A 21,249-nucleotide genomic window follows, 5' to 3' on the forward strand; every position below is an offset into this window, starting at 1 on the left:
TTTATGAAGTATTTTTTGGGGTAAATGTAAGGGAAAGTTTGGAGGAAGAAGCTGATGTCATAGAAATCACTTGTAACTTGACTTTCCCACATGTATCGGCAATTCTTGTATATACCTGACAGCGGTGATCCATTACAAGTTGGAGTAGCTGTGCAGATAAAACATAGAGATGAAGGCAATACCTGTATGTCTTTCCTCGTGCTTGTATGCATTGGAATGTCTGTTTATTGTTTGCATGCAGGAATGGTCGCGAACCACCAGTGGAAATTGCTATTAGATAATGAACTCAGTTCACCTCCGGTAGGTGCCAAACAGCCTGAGGGTTCAGAGCAGTCAAGTAACAACAACTCCTGGGTATACACTGCAGCTGACAACAGGTACAGAACAGAAAAGGGCAACAGACCTAATTAAAATGTATATCATGATTGCACGAGTGGTGATTCAGTCATGAAACTGCTCTGTAACTGGTACCAATCCATACAAGGCTGTCAGAGGGATATCACTTTCTACTATTGATTCCATCTTTATGAGCAAAAACTTTATGGGCCGCAGTAAAATGTTGATTTCAGCCATTGGGTATTATGACTGACCATTTTCGGTCATTTAACGGCCCACATATTCACACTACAGGACCCTGTATAGTTGGTCACTCCTGGCTTGTGTCTGCGTAGTTTTACTGGGGGATATGAGAGCCCGGCAATGGGAAGCAGTGTGTGAGAGAGTTTGCTCAGGGCTCCCGTGCTGTGGGAGCCACACATGGAGACACAGAGAACGCTCTGTTCCAGATATCTGAAGAAGAGGAGCAGGAAAACGATGGCACTGAGGAGTCATGAAAAAGTGTCTTTGTGTCAGAGGGTTGAAAAACAGCCCATTTAGAGTGGTCCGCCTATTAGCCCAACAAAGACAAGGGTCTGTCTCTGAAATCTGCTGCAAAGACTATTTAGTGTGTATACTGTATCAAGGGACAGCAAACAGGATCTTCTTTTTTTGCGCTTGGCTCTGGCCGTCCCCCCATCTTCTTAGAAAGGATTCATCCTTTCTATGCATTCCTCCTCTAGGGCCCGAGATCCTTTCTGGCCTCTTTCTCTCTCTCCATTCAACTTCTCATCTAAGCCTCTCTGAAAAACACCAGCTTTTCCGTGAGCAAAAAACTGCAGGATAGTTGTGTCTGTCAGTTGCACAAGCAGTGAGCCAAATCCAGTAAAGCCTAAATGTACTACTGCCTGATCTCCGTTTTCTGACTAAACTCTTACGACAGGGTCGGTGGTTGTTGTGTTCCCCACTGACCTCTTCTCTGTCTCCGTTTTGCGCTCTCCCTTTCTTTTCCTCTCTCTCTCATTCAGATTTAAGTCATTTGAACATTGCTCATGACTCTCTGGTGTCCTTACTCCATTATGTAGCCAAATATGACACTGCTTTGTCATTCATTTGACATAGACATGTTTGTCTTTGAGGCCTCTAGTAAACATGATTGTGTGGGACACAGCTGCGTCTCCGTGCGTGCTTGTTCACCACAGGGCACTTTGTTCGTGTCGCACCTTGTTTATTTGTGCCTTGTGCGTGAGGCAAAACAATACAACTGTTCTATTGGGCATGATAGTTATTTTGCAGGCATGTTGGGTTTGTCAGAACATTAAGCCTTTTTTTTTCCTCGATGATGTCTAAACATGCAGGAGATAAATATTAGATGACACGCAAGCATAAACACACACACACACACACACACACACACACACACACACACACACACACACACACACACACACAACACACACACACACACACACACACACACACACACACACACACACACACACACACACACACACACACACACACATACACACACACACACACACACACACACACACACACACACACACACACACACACACACACACACACACACACACACACACACACACACACACACACTTGTGTTAACTACCTCAGGCTGCTGACGACAGTGGAGCTTCCTTTGTTGGAGGGGAATGTGACCTCACCTGTACTGCTGCCTCTGACTCCACTGACTCATGGACACCTGCGGGGCTGACGAAACACTGACCTGTCAAACATTGAGCTGTGACTTCCTCCGCTAATGTATCTTAATCTCACTCTGTTCATCAAATAGCCCCTGGAGCGATTCTCGTCCCTTCAAGAAAATCTGAATCAGAATCCGCATCATTGGCCAAGTATAATAGACGCATACAAGGAATTTGAAAAATTTGTTTTCTCTGTTGCTCTCGAAGCTCTTGCACAGGTACAGACATACAGGTAAACACATTGCCTACACACATTAAAAACAGCTTGATGAAATACAGGTCAAACAAAGCACAATTATACTTAAGTAGGAGTGATGTTTCACATTTCACTACTTTGTTTGCAGCTGTTATATCTCTACATGGGTATACAAATAGAAGTTGCGATGGAGATGCTTAGGCTTAATAAAAAATACTAAATTCAAGGTGCGCCAAGGAACTTTCAGTTTTTGTTAATTCTTTCACCCCCTTTTGACAAAAGCGCCAGTGTTTTTACAACTCAAAGCTATTGTTCCTGGGTGAGCATATCCATGACAAAGGCACTAAGAAAAACTTTATAAAAATAGCATTCTTTGCACTGATGGTCTTGTTAGCTGTTACATGTAATATATGATCATCAGAGAGAAAGTTAGACTGTTTCCCAAATATTAAAAAGTTCATTGTAGCGCCTTTAATAACACACATATCTTGTTTGTTTTATCCTTATGCATAGTGTTGCCTTAGAGAGAGCCATGTCATCAGGAAATATTATTATACAGTAAATAATAATAACTAGGCAGCACACTGTATAGGCAATCAATAGCTTTTGCATCTTATTGACACATGCTAAGTCCCTTGAAACACTTCCTCAGCGTTGACAATTTTGCAGGATTTTTTCGAATGCAACCCCACTCTGCCTATCTTCATACTGATAAAATGTGCCGCAACACTGCACTATTGAAAGGTGGTGCTATGCTCAGCCGTAGCTCTAAAAACCATACAGTACAATGTGTTTCTCTTCACAGTCTAATTTTAAATTCTTGGCAAGCGTTTGGAGTAGGAGGAACCGGTTAGCCTACCTCCCCCCGCCCCCCGCCCCCCAGTCTAAGCACTGAGCTGTTTGGCACGGAAGTCCATCTGCCTGAATGTTGTGTGTAGGACAGTATGGATCCGGCCAAGGAATGTTGTACAGATGCCATGATCATATTCCTAAAGGGCTTAGGTCTAGACACAGCATCTTAACCCAGATATCTGCTTTAAGAGAGACACCCTTTGTGTTAAGTGTCATTCGTCAGGAAACGTGTAGACAGAAAAGGGAGAGAACAAAATACAAATGGATTATTTAAGTAAAACCCGCAACAATCAGCAAGTCCTGCAGCCAAAAAAAAATCTGATATTGCCCCTAGAGTGTGTTATTTCCAGCGCAACAGTATGTGGACATGCATTGCTTAGCTCCTCCGCTGTATAATGCACTGTCAGGAGATGTCACAACCTGCGCAGAATAATCCATACGGCCTTTCCCCCCCCGGTGCCTCTCTCCTCTGCTCCTCTCCCCCTTTCTTCACCTCCACCTCTCGTTCCCTCGTCCTGTCTGGATCTATCCTTCCAAACCCCCCGCTGTTTGGGAGAACAATGGGAAGAAGTAGCAAGGAAGAACACAGAGCAAAAGGGATAAGAAAGGAGGTGAGAGCGAGAGTTTGCTCCTACAGTGAATGTATAGAACATGATGTGCACTTATGCGCTTTGTACTTTGTGCGGAGCTGCCCTTTATGCTCATAGATTTTCAGATGATGTTGGGAAGGAATCAATGGGACATAGCCAGTACCAGGAATGCAAGTCCATTGGAGGAAAGCTGCAGTTAGATAGTATTGGGAAATAGATTTTCCTCAGTCAGCGAGCCCCCCCTCTCCTCTCCTCTCCTCTCCTCTCCTCTCCTCTCCTCTCCTCTCCTCTCCTCTCCTCTCCTCTCCTCTCCTCTCCTCTCCTCTCCTCTCCTCTCCTCTCCTCTCCTCTCCTCTCCACCACCATGGGCTCCACAAGCTTTCTCTTCAATACTCAGTGCAATTACTTCACAGTCAACGGAGAGAGATGGAGAGTTGGCAGAGTAAACGTGTGTCTATGTGTGTGTGTGTGTGTGTGTGTGTGTGTGTGTGTGTGTGTGTGTGTGTGTGAGAGAGAGAGAGTTACTGAGAGAGGGACAATGGGTGATTTCATGTAGGTGGTTAGTTGTGTAGCTGTGTACGTCCAGGTGTTCAGCCTGGGAAAAGTGTGGACCGCTCATTCAACATTTTCATGCACAACAACACCAGAAAATCACCCAGAAACCTCTGTTGTCCAATTCCGTACCTGTGCAGGCATGTGTAAGCGGACACACACACACACACACACACACACACACACACACACACACACACGCACACAAGGCACACACACACACACACACACACACACACACACACACACACACAAGGCTCACACTCACGCACACACACACACACACACACACACACACACACACACACACACACACACACACACACACACACACACACACACACACACACAGCAGTGCTTGCGCTTTATCCCCTCAGGAATCTGGAGGAAGGTGTCAGGTCTGTCTCTGGTCTATCTCTGGCTCTGCACACAAGCTTCCCTCTCCTCCCTCTCTTTCCCTCCATCTCTCCTCCTCCTCTTCCTCCTCCAGGCTTCACTATTATCTCTCTCCTTCCTCATCTGCCCTGTCTCCTTCTCTCTCTCTCTCTCTCTCTCTCTCTCTTGGCCTCCCTATCTCCTCTATCCTACTCATTTCTCTCACTCTCTCTCACTCCCTGCCTCACGTCTCTCTCCTCCCCCAGACCTCTCTATCTTCCCTTTCCTCCCTCATCTTTTTGTGTCTGCCTCTCTCATCCCCCCTTTTCCCGCTCTCCTGTCCTCCTCCAGGTCTCTCTATCTTCCCCTCTCTGCCTCTAATTCTTTCAGCCTCTCCGCAACAATAAATTAGGCACAAACTCAATGTACATCTCTTTGTTCTCCCCGCCAGATAATTCAATTCATTTTAGCCAGGCTCTGCATTCTGAATGATGAATGCATTGACTATGCAATTAAACAGGGCCATGCATTAGAGCGCTCCCGTAGTGAGCTCTGCCATGCACATATACTATACTCTCTTAGACCCAATATTCAAATGCGGGCCGTGTATCTGCAGAGACTCTGAGAAATAATTCACACATTTTTCCATGCTATATCCTCATTATGGCATAATACGGCCTCACTTTTCCACCTATTTTCACACGTTCATTTTTATTCTATCCGGATCGTCATAGTCATGGCAGGGAACCAATGCGAGGGGGCTGAGTATCTCTTATTGCCATACCGGGAAAAAGACAAGAAAATAAAACGAGGACACTTTGGTACTTGTATGACAATGTTGCGGCCTCCGTGCTACTGTGAAGCAGATGGAGGACTGTGACGGCACTAAACGGAGAGAGGTGTCCTTCCTTCTGGAGGTGACCCTGCAGTCCTTGGAGCCATTGGTGGGCGGCTTCTCCTCCGTCCTCCATCTTCCTCTGTGCCCATGTGGCCTCCCGTGGCGTGATTAATATTTGCCCGGCAACATCCTGTTTGCATACACTTACACTTGGCTGTCAAGGCATGAGGTGCAGTGTCAGTCAGCTGTCGGGACTGCACTAAACGGCGCGTACAGGGTGGTGTTGGTTGGGCCAGGCGGAATCGTGCCCAGGTGTGCTTGCGTGTGAATGTTTGGTAATGGGAGCTCTCTGGGGCCCAGTTGGAATGATATGTCGAGAGATAGTGATCAAGGCCAAGGGCAGAGTAGAGAAGAGATAATAGAGAAACCTGAGAGGAGAGGCTGACCAGAGGTCTCCCAATCTTTGGTTTCCTTTCTTAGGAGAAGAGACAAAAAAAAAGGTAGATTTACACTGGCACCTGTGCAGCACATTGTCCCCGGGACTAGCACCCACTTTAAATGCTGTGGAATTGTGGGAAGGCAGAAGGTGATTAATGGGGCGTGTGTAAACAAAGCCCTTGAAACAAAAGCGAGAGTGTAAAGAATAGAGATAAGGTTCGACTCCAGTCAAGTTTGGCATCATCCCTCTTCCACTAACGACCTCTACTGTCGCCCAGTGATGGTGGGGGCAGTGAGGATGGGGGGGGGGGGACTTAGAATAGGAAGAAAGAGAGTAAAAGAAGCCCTGACATGCACATTCATTCTTTAAATGAAAAGAGATAATTGTGAGAGGAACCGACCTGTCTTCATTCTTTGAATAAATAAAAACGCATGACCTGCCTGAAATATGGACAATGCCATTACTGATTTAATTTGAATAGACCACTTGTTATTGTGCCTGGCTGTGGCTGGCCATGAATGCTAAACTGGTTGACGTGACTTAAAAACAGTGGAGAGGTAGATAAACCCAACCTGCTTTGTTGAAAAAAAAGATATGTAAAACAGGTCAGGTAGATATATGCCTCGAAAACAGGTCATTCGCAGCATTATACAATAGACTTGTATGCCTATATATGCAGCTCACACTAACATTGACACACTCAGTTGATCTTGCATCATTCTGACTGCAATCATGAAATGAAGCACTTTGAAGATGAGTTGCACTGGCCCTTACACCTTTTTCTCCTCATCTTTTTTTTCTCCGTCAGCCTCAGCATGGTCAAGTGAGGGAGAACATGTTTAGTAAGCACAATAAATCACAACAACAAGCTCCGCTGAATTTTAACAGCTGAAAGCATATTCATTTACACCATTCAATATAATGGCCTCATACAGGTTCTAAGCTAATATATTTGACAAAAGCCGACCAATTAAACCGATTGATTTCTCGCAATGATGTAAGCGCGCCTTAATCAAGACGGGCTTGTACTCCGCCGATTTATGAAATACAACCCGTCAACCTGTGGCACAGCCCTGTGTTTACATAATGATATAATGGAAGAGGAGGCGTCCGTGTCCTCCCCTCCAAATACTTTAGATAAGACGAGTTAGCCTCCCCCCTGCTCCATCCAAAACCCCTATCTGTGGGCAGCCCGGCTCATTCCACAGAGGATCTCTCACCACATAGTGCAGGAGCTAAATCATTGGAAACACATCACGTCATGCCTAATCCCCAGGACGCTCTCCTCACAGGGACTAATATGTCGGATTGAGGAGAAGGAATTTTTTTGGAGGAGATTGAAATGAATAAGAGGTAGAATGAGCCACACGCTGCAGCTTTCTTGTTGACTGAACACAGGTATAGTTAGCATGGCTCTCTCCATCTCCCATCCCCTTTATAGTGTAGTCGCGTCAACTATGGCAGGTTCAGCAGCGGGTCAAGGAGAGAGGCAAGCAGCCATCTTATTACCCACAACCATAAAACACCTCACTACTGGAAAGAGGACTGGCTGAATGTGTGCACCGATGCAGCGCTGGGGACAGTGCTGATCAACACTTTGTGTGTTCACCTTCAATATATTGCGGGTAATTGCATATGCCTATAACCAGGCTGAATTGATCGGTATCGTGGTTGCCTAGATGTTGTCATGCAAAACATTTCTTTGTGTGTAAATTCAGGAATATAATCCAGTTCTCAAAAGTCAAAAACCCTTTTCTTTTTATTCCATGCAGTCACGACATATACTATTTTTTCTGTTATACGCCTCTTCCCTTCATGTCTCGGTGTGTTTATGTTTAGCTGCATGTTGTCAGTGTGTCTGTACGTGTCAGCGAGCTCCATCTGAGCGAATGCACCAGCCATCCGCTCATCCCGTCGACCATATATACACTGCTTCCCTGTCTCCTAGCAACTCGCCTTGTGCCTGCGGCCGGCTGTTACCTTTCCGTCAGAGCCCCGTGATTTTCTCCCGGTTGGAGTGAGGTGACTTTCATGTGTGATGTGTATTTGAGAGCCCTCCTCCTCCTCCTCCTCCTCATCCTCCTCTTTTTCTTTCGCTTCAACTCCCGCCCCTTCTCCGCTAGTGCTGTTGGGGTGTAACATGCAGGAGAGGCCCTGCTGTCGGAAAGCATTGGTTTGGATTCCTGTTCACTCTCCCCCCCAACGGCAATGGCTCTTTGAAAACAGGGAAGACTTGAAAGAGTGGAATCACAGCGACTGATCACTGGATGTGCTGTAAGAAGAAGACATTCTGCAAATCCTGTTGGAAGAGAACAGGGGGGAGTAAGAAGGAGACCAACAAACAGACAGCGGGAAAAAGGAAAGAGACGGTACGGTTATGGTAACAGAAGAGGTGAAACGTTATGACAGGATGAGAGGGAAGTGTCGCTTAATAAAAGAGAAAATAACTGTTTTCTGCATTTTGTTATTGTTTCCAAAGAAATAGCTGTGTAATGGTAGTTTTCTGCGCCAACATATGCATTCTAGCTTTAATGCTATTGAAGGCCTTGAGCAGGAACGTCAGAATGCTCCGTGGCAATGGACATTTTCAACACTTCATTCACACCAAAGAGCCACTTCAATAATTCATCACTCACTCTCTGCACAGTGCCTCTCCGCAGCAGGCTAATAGTTTTCAACACCCTTTAAACTATACTTTCACACACACACACACACACACACGCACACACACACACACACACACACACACACACACACACACACACACACACACACACACACACACACACACACACACACACAAACTTATGCAAAAATACATAAAGCATAAATGGTGAGCTTTATTTGAAGCTATTTTTATACACTCCACACTACAGTGAACATGTCAAAACTAGTTTGATGTAATGCTATCACCACAAATGCGATGCACGTTTTATATGCTTGAATTGCAGGGATTGCTGGAGTCTAATAGCAGCCCATTTTGACCCTATAATGACCCTTGATATGGCTACTCAGCAGTACAGTGCTTACAGTCTGAAAGGGAGGCCTTAGAGGGATTTCTGGCCTGGCAGTGTTCAACACAGTTTGGGAGAGTGAGGTCATTGGTGTTTTTTTAGTGAGTGTATGCATGTGTGTGTGCGTGTTTGTATTTGTGAGTGTGTGGGTTTATATGTATGTGCGGGATTTTTCATTGTGCCAGGGGGATATGGGTTTGGAAAGGCTAATTTGGGTTTAAGGGCACTGGGCCCTTGCCAGGCGCACCAACCAATCTCATATGCCATTCGTTATAAGACAGCCACAGCCTTCATGCACACATGCGCAAACATGCAAGCCCCCAATTGAATTCGGCTATGAAACACATTGCACATTGAAACCACCAAACCAATTATTTACTGTACATGTTCCCTACTCAAATAGTTCTGTGATCCACTATTACCCCTTTAAATGTAATTTCATATTAATTAAAGGTGCAGTCAGCTATACTGGAGAACGCTTGTTGACAAAATCACTTTTTGTCAACAAGCGTCTGTAGTGAGTATGAACTGAAAAAAAAAACATATCTAGCAACATGCCCGTTTACAGCATAGGCTGTGTGTTTACACTGGATTAGTTTTACACAATGCACACAGTACGGTAGTGGATAATGGGCAGATATTCACTGATATTAGACAAAAATATTTTTTTGACAACAAGCATTCACCAAAATCGTTGACTCACCTTTAACTCCTTATCATTAGATTACCAGGGATTTTTGGAATAATGAATACATTTGTAAATGTAATCACAGAGATTTGTTTTTGGAAAGCCTTATGTTCCCATTTCTTTTATTTTCATACATGGCAGATGTTTTACACATTTAAACCGACCCAAACTGGTCTTTTCAGGAGAGGGAAAGGGAATGTTTGTGCTTTGTTTTCCCTGTTTTAACCCATCAGAAGGCACTTTTTTAACTCCTGCTGCCCCCCCAGTCTTTGTTGTTGAAACAGTTGCTCCTGATTAGGGTTCAGTCAGGAGCCTTGAAAAGGATTGAGGGTTGGTGGAGGGGCTACGGAGGCATCAATGACACAAATAGCTTTTCACTCTTCTTCCCCCCATTTCTCTTTCTTTCCCTCTTACTTAGACTCTGCTGTTTCCACCCCTCTCCATCTGCAGTCTGACCTCTGCTATTCTTCACTATGATTCCTGTGTGTTCAAAGGCGGCAGGATGTCAGTAATTGGAAGGGATGTGATGGAGCGGGGGGCCCCTCCTTGGGGCTGGGGGGCCCCCAGCGCTGGAGAGGTCAGGGAGAGCCTGTCTCACACTGACATGCAGGCTTGGACTGCAGCAGCATCCAGTCACAACAGGCCTGAGGCAGAGGCTCTGTCAGGAGAAGAGCAGGCTAGCAGGGTAAGGCTCTGCTGCTGCTGTTCAGAGGCAGATCCTCACACATTTCTACGCTACACTCGTGGATCCAAACAGCCGCTCTTTTATTGCCATTTTATACTGTGGTATCTTTGAGGAGACGTAGTTGCTTTGAGCTAACAACCATTGCTCTATTCTTGCACACTTTTCACCACTAATCTGCCCTCTCTACCTGTTCGCCTTGTGGGCAACGGGTGCGTCTCTAATCAGCTGTGATCAAATTGCCGGGCTGCGGGGAACATTGCCGCTTGTCTTGCGCGCAGACATGGCAGAGCGATTAGCACACCTCTTCACACTAGCTTAGACCACAGAGGCGTGGAGAGGGCGGCTTAAGAGGCTACTTTAACCACATCAGCTTTAAATAAAGATGTCTGGACTGCATCAACATCCATAAGACCCCCGCCACCATAGGCCTGCCTCGTCACACACACGCACGCACGCGCACACACACACACACACACACACACACACACACACACACACACACACACACACACACACACACACACAAGCTCAGTCATACACGTGTACTGTATGCACTCAAACATGCACTGACAGGCAGGCAGATGCTTACACACAGACAGACACCTTCGAATGAATACATGTGTGTTTATGAGAAGTTATGCCAACGTGTACACACACACGCACACACATGCACACACACACACACACACACACACACACCCACACACACATACACACACACACACACGCACACACACACACACACACACACACACACACACACACACACACACACACACACACACACACACACACACACACACACACACACACACACACACACACACACACACACACACACACACACACACACACACACAGTTCTGCCTTTAGCATATGCCATCCTCAGCAGCCCATTGTGGTTGAGGGCTGTCCTGGTATGGACGGGGCTGATTTGGGGAAACACCCAGCTGACACATTAGCCTTGGCTAGCCATGACACAGAGCTGCCACTGCTCTCCTAAAAAATTACCTGGGGCTTTGCCTGTGCCATGAGTGATTATGGCCGCACCACGTTAGCACCCCACTTACCACCCACTGTCTTAAAAAAAAACACTCCCTCCGCACCAAAAGGTCTGGCATTTTTACAAGGGCATAGCAATGAGTGGAGGCAAGGCTGATGCCTGCCACTGTTACCGTCATGCTAACCTTATGTGGCTCTGTCTGCCTGTCTTGCCCCTGGGGTGTGCAATAGTCGTGAACCCCTCCCTTTGGGGACATGGCCTCCTGCTGGGCTCACAGCTCAGCCCACACCCAATTCTCTACCCCCGCCCAATTTCATCTTACACGTCCCAAAATTCACCCAAATCTGAGTGACTCCTCCTTTCTGTCTGTCTCTTCAAATCTTTGGGGGTCATGACTAACACTGAGAAATTACATTTTCATACACACAAAGAAACGGCTTGTGGTGTTTCTTGCCCCGGTTTCAAACCAGTGTTTTTGTTCCCATTTGCTCGCCCTGGCATTACACATTTGATGCAATTGCAGATACTACCTGTCTTGGTATAAGGATTTTTGACCTTTTAAGATTGTGACCCCTTAAATCAAGCAATTGCTACTGTGGTATACCCCTATCCGTTCTATATCTATATAACCAGGTTATAACCAGGTGGACCAAATTGTGACTTTTTCAACCATTTGTTTTTACTTAAATATGAATGAGGTCTGAAGAAGTAAACTGATTTAGTAATTATTAAATGAACTGGACTGGATTTATTTTTAGATATTGATAGTATAGTTGCTTAAAACAGGATTAGCAGCTTAAATTCCCCCCAACCCAGGGAATGGGTACATGTAACACTGTCAGTGACAGATTGCAGGGATTAAAGTTTGTATTAGAAATGAGTTTTGTAAGGATTGAACCTGAAAGAAGAATGGTCTCTAGAGCAATATGTAGGGGTATGAGTTTGAAAAGTGACTGAAGAAGCACATGAAATATTTAATTTTGCACTGCAACTGCTAGTTTTATTTTACTTTACTTTACTTTTTTCTTATTTTTTTTTATTTCTTTATGTGTGTATGTTTATGTATTGTATCACTTTGTGGTTCCTTGTATTGTCTCACATAAAATAAAATCTAAAAAAAATAAAAAAATAAAATGAGTTTGTTGCCAATCGATTCATCCTTTGACACTACATCTTAAAAACTGATTCCCACATAATCCATGATGAACAAAGATAAAAAAAATAAAGCGTGATCTTGTCATTCAGTTCCATTGATGACCAGGTATGCTGATCACATGTCTTATGAGGAGAGCTAAGAGTGTGAAAGTAGGGATGAGAGACAGTTTGAGCTGGGGTAGTGATGGTTGAATCACAGTACATTTCCACCTGCCAGTCTCGTTGGGGTTAGCGCTTCCAGGCTACTTTGCTTCTCCACCGTCAGTCCTGTTTTCTGACCAACATATACTGCAGCACAGGGTTTTGAGAGGCTTCAGCTGGAACATCACCTGACTGCGAAAAAGCTCTCTCCTTACACTCTAATGAACTGGACCTGGTGAAATCAATCTGCTGTCTCCTGTTAGGGCAATATCATCTATTTGATCTTGATTGTGCATCATTGGCACACACACACATAGAACACATACAAGAAGTGAATGGTGTAGCACTCGCTGCATCTGTTCAGTCATCCCTCTTTGTCATCCTGATGAAGACTCCGGGGGTTGAATAGTATAGATGACCCTGAGCACGGGCAAAGGGAAAGGAGGCACGTTACAGGAGGTGAAACAGGAGCAGAGATACACCAAGGGAATGCAGGACACACGATCGCGCAACTTGAGCCCGAGAGAAAGAGAAAACCTCATCCCAGGGGAGAGTGCTAAGAGCTGGTAGAGTTGGCCAGGGTACGAGTTGGGGCCCATGGTACAAGGATGATGAGCCGATATGCTGCTCAGACGGACAAGCAGGATGAGGTTTCACTTCAATGGGATTAAACAGGTGAGCCATGCAGGCCGGTGGCTCATTTAAACAGTATACAGTATACACCCTATCTCATTGACACACAACAGTCGGTGACATCTCTGTGTATGGGATGGCCGAGATCAAATTAAAAAGGTTTTCTGCATCCACAGTGCAGGCTGGTATTATTGAATGCCTGCCCATTCCTTTGTTATCTCTCCTTGGCTGTAAAGAAGTCGGTGAAGTGAAAGGAATGTGAGGTATTTCCAGGGTCTGACAGGGGAGAGAAAGTGTGTGTGTGTGTGTGTGTGTGTGTGTGTGTGTGTGTGTGTGTGTGTGTGCATGGTTGTGGATAGGGGGTTCAGGAGTGTGGTCAGTCGGTGCCCACCCATAGCAGTGCAGCAGCATGATGCCTCCCAATACACATAAAGGAGGCCTTGTCCAACACTCTACCTCCAGTCACTTGAAGATGTTAGGTTTCCACATGCTTTTTCTCCAATTTCTTCCTCTGGTTTTTATCTCTTCCCCCCCGTCCTTCTATCTTCAGACACACACACACACACACACACACACACACACACACACACACACACACACACACACACACACACACACACACACACACACACACACACACACACACACACACACACACACACACACACACACACACACACACACACACACACACACACACACACAATTAAAGCACACACAAACAGAATAAACTAAACTGGAGAAAATGATGATTATATAAATCTTAATTAGTTTCCAGGGATTAAAAGTGTGCAGATTTGGTGAGTGAAGAAAACACTAACAGCTCGAAACCATGATTATCTCACTGCGTAGGTATAAAATTGGGGTTAATACCTGAGATGAAACAAACGGCTTAAAAGTCCCAAACCCTCCGCGTGCATGCCAGGGGATTCTGGCAGCATCGTAACGACAGGGATTGAAATACTGTTCCACCACAGGGAGAAAAACACAGAGTATTCACAATTTATTCAACAGACATATTTCATTTAACCAGGCTTTATGGCTCTCCGTACATCTTCTAAATAAAAGATGATGAATTGCATGCACAGTTGTGTCTCGTACAACAGAGAAAAAAATCTGTGTTCAATGATAGATAAGGTTTTTCTTATTTTCTTTCATTCTCAGCCTTGCCGCGTCTTTTTCTCTTTCTCTCTCTCTTTCCCTCCAGCCACCCTTTCTCCTCCTCCTCCTCTGTGTGTTAATGCTCTTAATGTACACAGCATTATTGAGAGTGTCTGTGCAGCAGGATTCAGATATTAGGTGGCTCATTTGGTTTGCTCATTGACTGCTATCAGATTTCAGGTCAATGACCTTAATGGTCACAAGCAGCACAGAGCAGGGATGGAAAGTGGAGACATCAACAACAGAATGCTTGGTTTGTTTGTTGCCTGGATAGATTCCTGAATGGACTGAAAATCAACTAAAAAACTATTTTAAATTGGTAAATACGGGTACAAAAATGAACTCTGAGAGGGTAGACAATGTAGCTTCATCTGGCAACATGATGCAGTGGCCAATCAAATACGTACAGGGACAGATTTGCGGTAGATTACTTTGTAATATGAATGATGAATTTCTCCTCTTTAACTTCGTCCCAACAAAATATGACAACAGAGTTGTAAATTCCTGTCTCTATAGCCTTGTATTAAACCACCCATACTGCTGTATAGGGGGGGAACTAATGCACCTTAAACCAGTTGGTAGTGAACATTAAATTGCAGAAGAAGAACAAGATGATCATATAATTATCTAGCAGAAAAAGAAGAAGGCTTGTATCACAAGCTTGTAGTTTAAAGGGAATACAAATATACGTGAAATAAGCATCAACTAAACTGAAGAGAATGCAGTGCCGCGACAAAAAGAAAGTTCACTCAACTTTAGTAGTTTAGAGATATTTTGGCTTTTTACCATCCGGCAAAAAACTGAGGAGCGTTTCACCTTCAAACCCATGGCTCTGTAACTCCAACTGGACCTAAACGTGGGTGCATTTTTGTGTGAAGTTACTTATAATTCAGCTTCTTTGCAAGATAAATAACATTATTTAATGAGGGTGGCTTCCTCATACCATACTTAATGATGGATGAAAGGTATAGAGAAATTATAATATCATTTCTAGAGAGAATCAGACTTACATTCTGGTATAAAACTTCTTAGAGAGAGAGAGTTTAGCCCCAGAGAGGCGTTACTGAACACATCCTGACATTTCAAATACTCTGGCAGATATAATTAAGATGTACAATATTTCGCATACATTGACTTTCTGAAAGAATATTATGGTGTGACTATTTACTATACCTGATGTCCACATATAATTTCACATTGAGTACTGTGGGCTCCACTATAATTACGTATAGGAGTGTGGTTCACCTACATGAAGTTTTTTTTGTTGTGCTATTTGTATATGTGCTTATCAGAATGATTAAGGAAGCTCGTAGAGAAAATGGTTTTCTAAAATAACTCCATGTTTTGATGCCAATGGAATATACTTTTATCCTAGCAACATCAAATTAGACAATAATAAAAAAAAACATACATACATTTAAGCATACTGCAGCGAGTAAGGCTAACAACAAAAGCAAAGCAATTGGCCTTTACAATGAAGCATGGTGGCATCATGACAAATACACCTGTGTTAGTGTTATCTTCACTGCTGATTGAAGTGCCCTGACCTCACTGAAGTTACGTGCAGCTAGAAGTGGAACTTACATCAATGTATTTTGTTGTTGTTGATATTCCACACTTGGATGGAAAACATTGTTTTGTACACTACCTTTTTGTTCAGATGTGAATCATGGCTCAAAGTGCCCCAGGTTTTGCTCTGTGCATCAAATGGACCTGTCCGTCAGAGGAACAACTTCCTGCTAAAACATTGTCTGGATTTAACATGGTGACCCTTGAATGCTCCTCGACTGTCTAGACATGAGCACACGCCTACAGTTTAAGTTATGGAGGTGATGAATTTCATCAGATCAGAATGAGAGAAATATGTTAAAAGGTAGAGAAAATAGAGAAGGCAAGTAGAAAGACATCATAAAAAAGGCAAACCATTGAACTGGGATGGTGACATTGTACTTGTGCTCATACGGCAGTGATATGAACATGTTGCTGAACCCATTCCTCTGAACAACACTTAAATGACCACTTATGGTCTACTACAGGCAGGGGAAAGTGTTTTCAGGGTTGCATTTGAACCATACTGGTTATGTGGAGATGCATTTTCTGTCTGCTAGCGGTGCCTGCGTAGCCTAGATTGTTTGTAAAATGGGAACCAGTCTATTCTGTTTTACCCTACCCCGTCCCTTTTATTTCTACATGCTTCCATCCATTCCTCCTCTTTTCCCCTCATCTTTCCCCTGTCCCCCCCTTCTCCCTCTCTGCTTGGGTCATTAGCATGTTGCTGATGGGGGCCGGTCATCCATTGAGCGGTGCAGGGAAGGTTTGGCCAGGGCTGCTGCAGACCTGTCAGGGCAGGTCATTAAGAAAACCACGGGTCGGGGAATACACAGACAAGGTTGATTGGTTTCCTGCAGCCGTCAGCAGAGCCCTGCAGCATCTCCTGACCCTGTGAGCCCCATTCTAACCTGCACACGCACAAACGTATACACACAATTCATACACTACAATGCACCTGCATAAGAACACACAAACACGCGCACGCACGTTCACACACACACACGCACGCACGCACGCACGCACGCACGCACGCACGCACGCACGCACGCACGCACGCACGCACGCACGCACGCACGCACGCACGCACGCACACACACACACACACACACACACACACACACACACACACACATACCAAACCTCCCTGACCAAAGGCTAAAGACTGGGAAAGGACAGGGAGCCACATAGGCGATTACCCTGATCTTGATCCCCACAACCCAGCCTGTTGCCACTTTTTAGATCAGCTTGTAACTGCGTGCAGCTTGGCACTAATCCAGACAGCATGCCTGCTGCTCATACTTTTGAGATGTCAAAGGAGAAGAGAGCCACTGAAAGGAGAATTGACTACATGAATCAACAAAGAGTGGTTTGATATTGTTGTGTTGCCTTTGGAGTGAGTACTGCAGCAAGAGCAAAAAAAACAAAAAACTCAAGTTGACCCTGGTTTTCTTAAAAGGTCAAAAGTGGGATTGAATTGAGGCTGTGTGCAGGGAAGGGCTCTGTCATGCGTGCATAGATGGAATGCTACCCAGCATCCATCTCTGCTGTCTGTTGTGCTGTGAATGTCAAACCCAGAGGCTCTGACACCCATGGCCCTTCCAAACCCCCTCCTTTTTACACCCCCTACCCTACCTGACCCTCCAGTCTCAAGCAGCCTTGGCCTACCTGATGAACAGACCCTCCTGCCGGGGGCTTCTGGGCTCTAAATGAGCCCTATAATAATGTTACTTCAAATGTCAAAGTCAGGGTTATTAGTACGTGTGTGTTTGTGTGTGTGTGTGTGTGTGTGTGTGTGTGTGTGTGTGTGTGTGTGTGCGTGCGTGCGTGCGTGCGTGCGTGTGTGTGTGTGTGTGTGTGTGTGTGTGTGTGTGTGTGTGTGTGTGTTCAGGGGTGTGGTGCATGTGGTGGGTGGGGGTGAGGGGGGGAGTGGCTTGTGTAGCTGCCACAGCATTCCCTCCATCACTCAGTGCAATCAAATGCATTAATGTGTAAAAATGCCATTTAGCACAACACATCCGACTGCAGGCTGGTTAGTAGACACTGATAGACAGATAGGGTTTGACTGACAGTCCCTGGCTGTGGCCTGTCTGTGGGTGTCTATGAGACACAAGCCATTCTTCCTGCTTAGGCTCAATCATAGAGCAAGCTTTCTACTTGTGAAATAGTTATTTAATGATATCAAACTCACTAAATGGCACACAGGTTAGGGTTGGGACACACCAACACACACACACACACACACACACACACACACACACACACACACACACACACACACACACACACACACACACACACTCACACACACACACACACACACACACACACACACACACACACACACACACACACACGTAATACAATACACAAACTCTTACGTTAACCCACCCATGGTGATTGTTAATGCACAATATAATTGCTAATGGGAGCTGTCTTAGGGGTGAAGTGGTGTTAACCTCTGATCAACCCTAGGTCAACCACTTATAGGCAAGATAGAATTCATTACATTTTACCCACTTCATCATCAGCATCTGACTGACCAATTTCACACCCACGACAATGACAAACAACGAGTGAAGGGATAAAAAAAAAATCTTTTTTGCCTCCTTGTAGATGCTATTTATTATTCTCTGTCCAGAATTTCAGACTCGTTTGAGTTTTCATTGCACCGTGCAGGCCTGCTGATTGAATATTTTGTTGCTTGTGTTAATGATCCAGCCAACAGTGTTCCCTCAGCCAGGACTGGATGTCAGGGAGGCAGTGTTTTAACTCAGTGTGGCTGCCACAGCGCAACACAGCCGACCAGGCGGCAATTAAGATGTTAATAGATAGCTTCATAAAGACGACAAACCAGGGGGAGGGAGGGTGGAAAAGACCCAAACCGCAACAGATTTCTGAGACTTCTAATTAATAGCGATGGCAATTAAAGTGTAATCCAGCCCGTTTCCCCTCTGTATCGTTCTCTCTCCATCGCCTCTCCATTTCCTTTTCTCACTCGTATAAAAGCACTGTTGGGTTGTGACACATCTGCATTTTCTAATGTTACATTTCTTCATGTACCCTGTTGCTGGTAGTTTCGTTAATGCATCCATCCATGTAAAACAAGTTGGCAAATAACTAAATATACTGAGTCATCTCCTCGGGGCTAATCCTCTGTGTAAGATAACGCACTGTAGTAGTATTTGTTGTGGACGCACGTAGGTATTTTGCATTTACATGTCATGTGCATCTAGGTGTGTGTGTGTGTGTGTGTGTGTGTGTGTGTGTGTGTGTGTGTGTGTGTGTGTGTGTGTGTGTGTGTGTCTCTGTGTGTTTGTGTGTGACAGTAGGGCCAAGTAGCAAGACAGGGGCAGGTGAATGATAGCAACTCTAATTAGCAGGGTTGTGGCTCCTGTGCTGCGCTGCTCGCGAGACGAGTCGTCGGGGACTCCAAGGTGCCATGCTCAGTGGGGAAGACTCACAAAAACAGCTTTAATTGGTGGGAGTTATTAATAGACAAAGCACCTCTTTCAAGGTTAGTGGGTTAAGTCTGTTCAGTCCTCTGTGGGGACCGTCACGTTTGGTGGCAACAAACAGACCGCTGCCAAAAGAACCTGCCCCACCTCTCCAACTCCCTGGAGTCACACAGTGTACAGACAGACACATGGAAAAATCCAATGCCTGACTCACTCACTCACACATATAGCCACATACTGCAGAACTGTGTTACACTTTTTCCATGCACTTAGAGATGCTGTTGACACCGTGCGATTTGTGCGGAGCAAGAGAAAGTGACAGACAGAAAAGGAATAATGGAGAGAAAGAGCAAGAAAGAGATAGAGAGAGAGAGAGAGATAGGGACACGTGGATGGAAAAGACAAGGTGAAGGTGGGGAGGTTGCTCCTGGGTTGTATCCCTCATTGGAGGTGTCTTCATCTGCCGCCCGATCCTCCCTGGGGCTCCTACTTCTCCATTTCATTAGTTTGTCAGCCTGCACGAAGGATTGTGCATTAGGCCTTTAATTTAGTGGATAGCCAGAGGCTGGCTATGCTGCCTGGTGCGACTCTCAGCTCCAACAGTCTGGAATCCAACTAGGATCAGCTTAGCTCAACTGAATTCAGCCACATATACATTCCATACTGAGAGATGGAGAAGGTTAAAGGTCCATTTATGTGCCAATATTGGACATATACACCTACCCTTTCACTTCCAAGCTTTATCTGCTTTCCTTATCCCCTTTGACACTTCTGCTGTATTGTGTATAGGGTTGCAAAGGGGTGGAAAGTTTCCGGTAAATTACCGGAAAGTTTCCAGAAACTTTCCACGGGAACTTTCGCTCGGGAATTTTGGGAACATTCAAAATTGGAAATTATAGGAATTAACAAAATGGCGGTAATTTAAATGATTTTTTTTTCATAACCAACCATAAATCTAAACTTTTAAACACTATGTTTGGTCATAGGCAGACATCCATGCAAAATAATACAATAAAAAAACATTACATTTGAACAGATTTATTTGTAAGAAGAACTTTATCAAGTTTTGATTATTCTATGAACAATCAATAATTTCACTGAACAACAAAAATATGAATGTTGAGTAAATTATTACTCATCTGTCTGACCCCACCCATTCAATAAATAAAGTCAAATGCCCCCCCACCATGTGATGGAGGAATGCACAGAGCATGTAGGGGACGTGGCCTCAGTACCCCTGCAGTAGGATGTGTGCTATATGCAATTTGCCAAGTGTACTTGCATAAAATCTGGTTGTTTTAGTCAAGATTATGCTAAAATATATTGTCCCCAACTATATTTAAAATCAAAGCTTAAGCCTCTGTAAACCTGGTCTAGTAAAAATCAATTTATGATATCAAGTTGGGTATCTCAATAAACTTTAAAAAAAAATCTGATTTGAAATTAAATGTTCATAAATATATTAAAACTTAGTTGAAAAAACTGCTTTTTACAGTCTAGAACGTTTGCCAGGACTGAGATAAAATAGTTAGGAGAATTTAGTGCATTTGGGCTGCTTTAAATTGAGTAAATTCCCGTTTATTCCCGTTAATTCCCAAAATTCCCGTTAATTCCCATAAATTCCCGTTAATTCCCATGGAAAGTTTCCAACTTTGAAAATTCCCGGAATTTTGCAACCCTAATTGTGTACGAGCATTACATCTATTTATCTTAAAAATATTTACATCCATTAATCTGCTGTAATCCATTGTATTTGCTTTATCTACAATATCGGTTTTAAATGAGCCATTCTATAATTAGTCACACCCTGTAGAGGGTCTATCCAGCAGTCCAAGCTGATTGCAGCTTTCTTCAGTGAGTGTAAAGTGATGCTGGTAGC

This window comes from Ammodytes marinus (assembly GCF_949987685.1).
Source record: "Ammodytes marinus genome assembly, chromosome: 2".
NCBI lineage: Eukaryota > Metazoa > Chordata > Actinopteri > Uranoscopiformes > Ammodytidae > Ammodytes > Ammodytes marinus.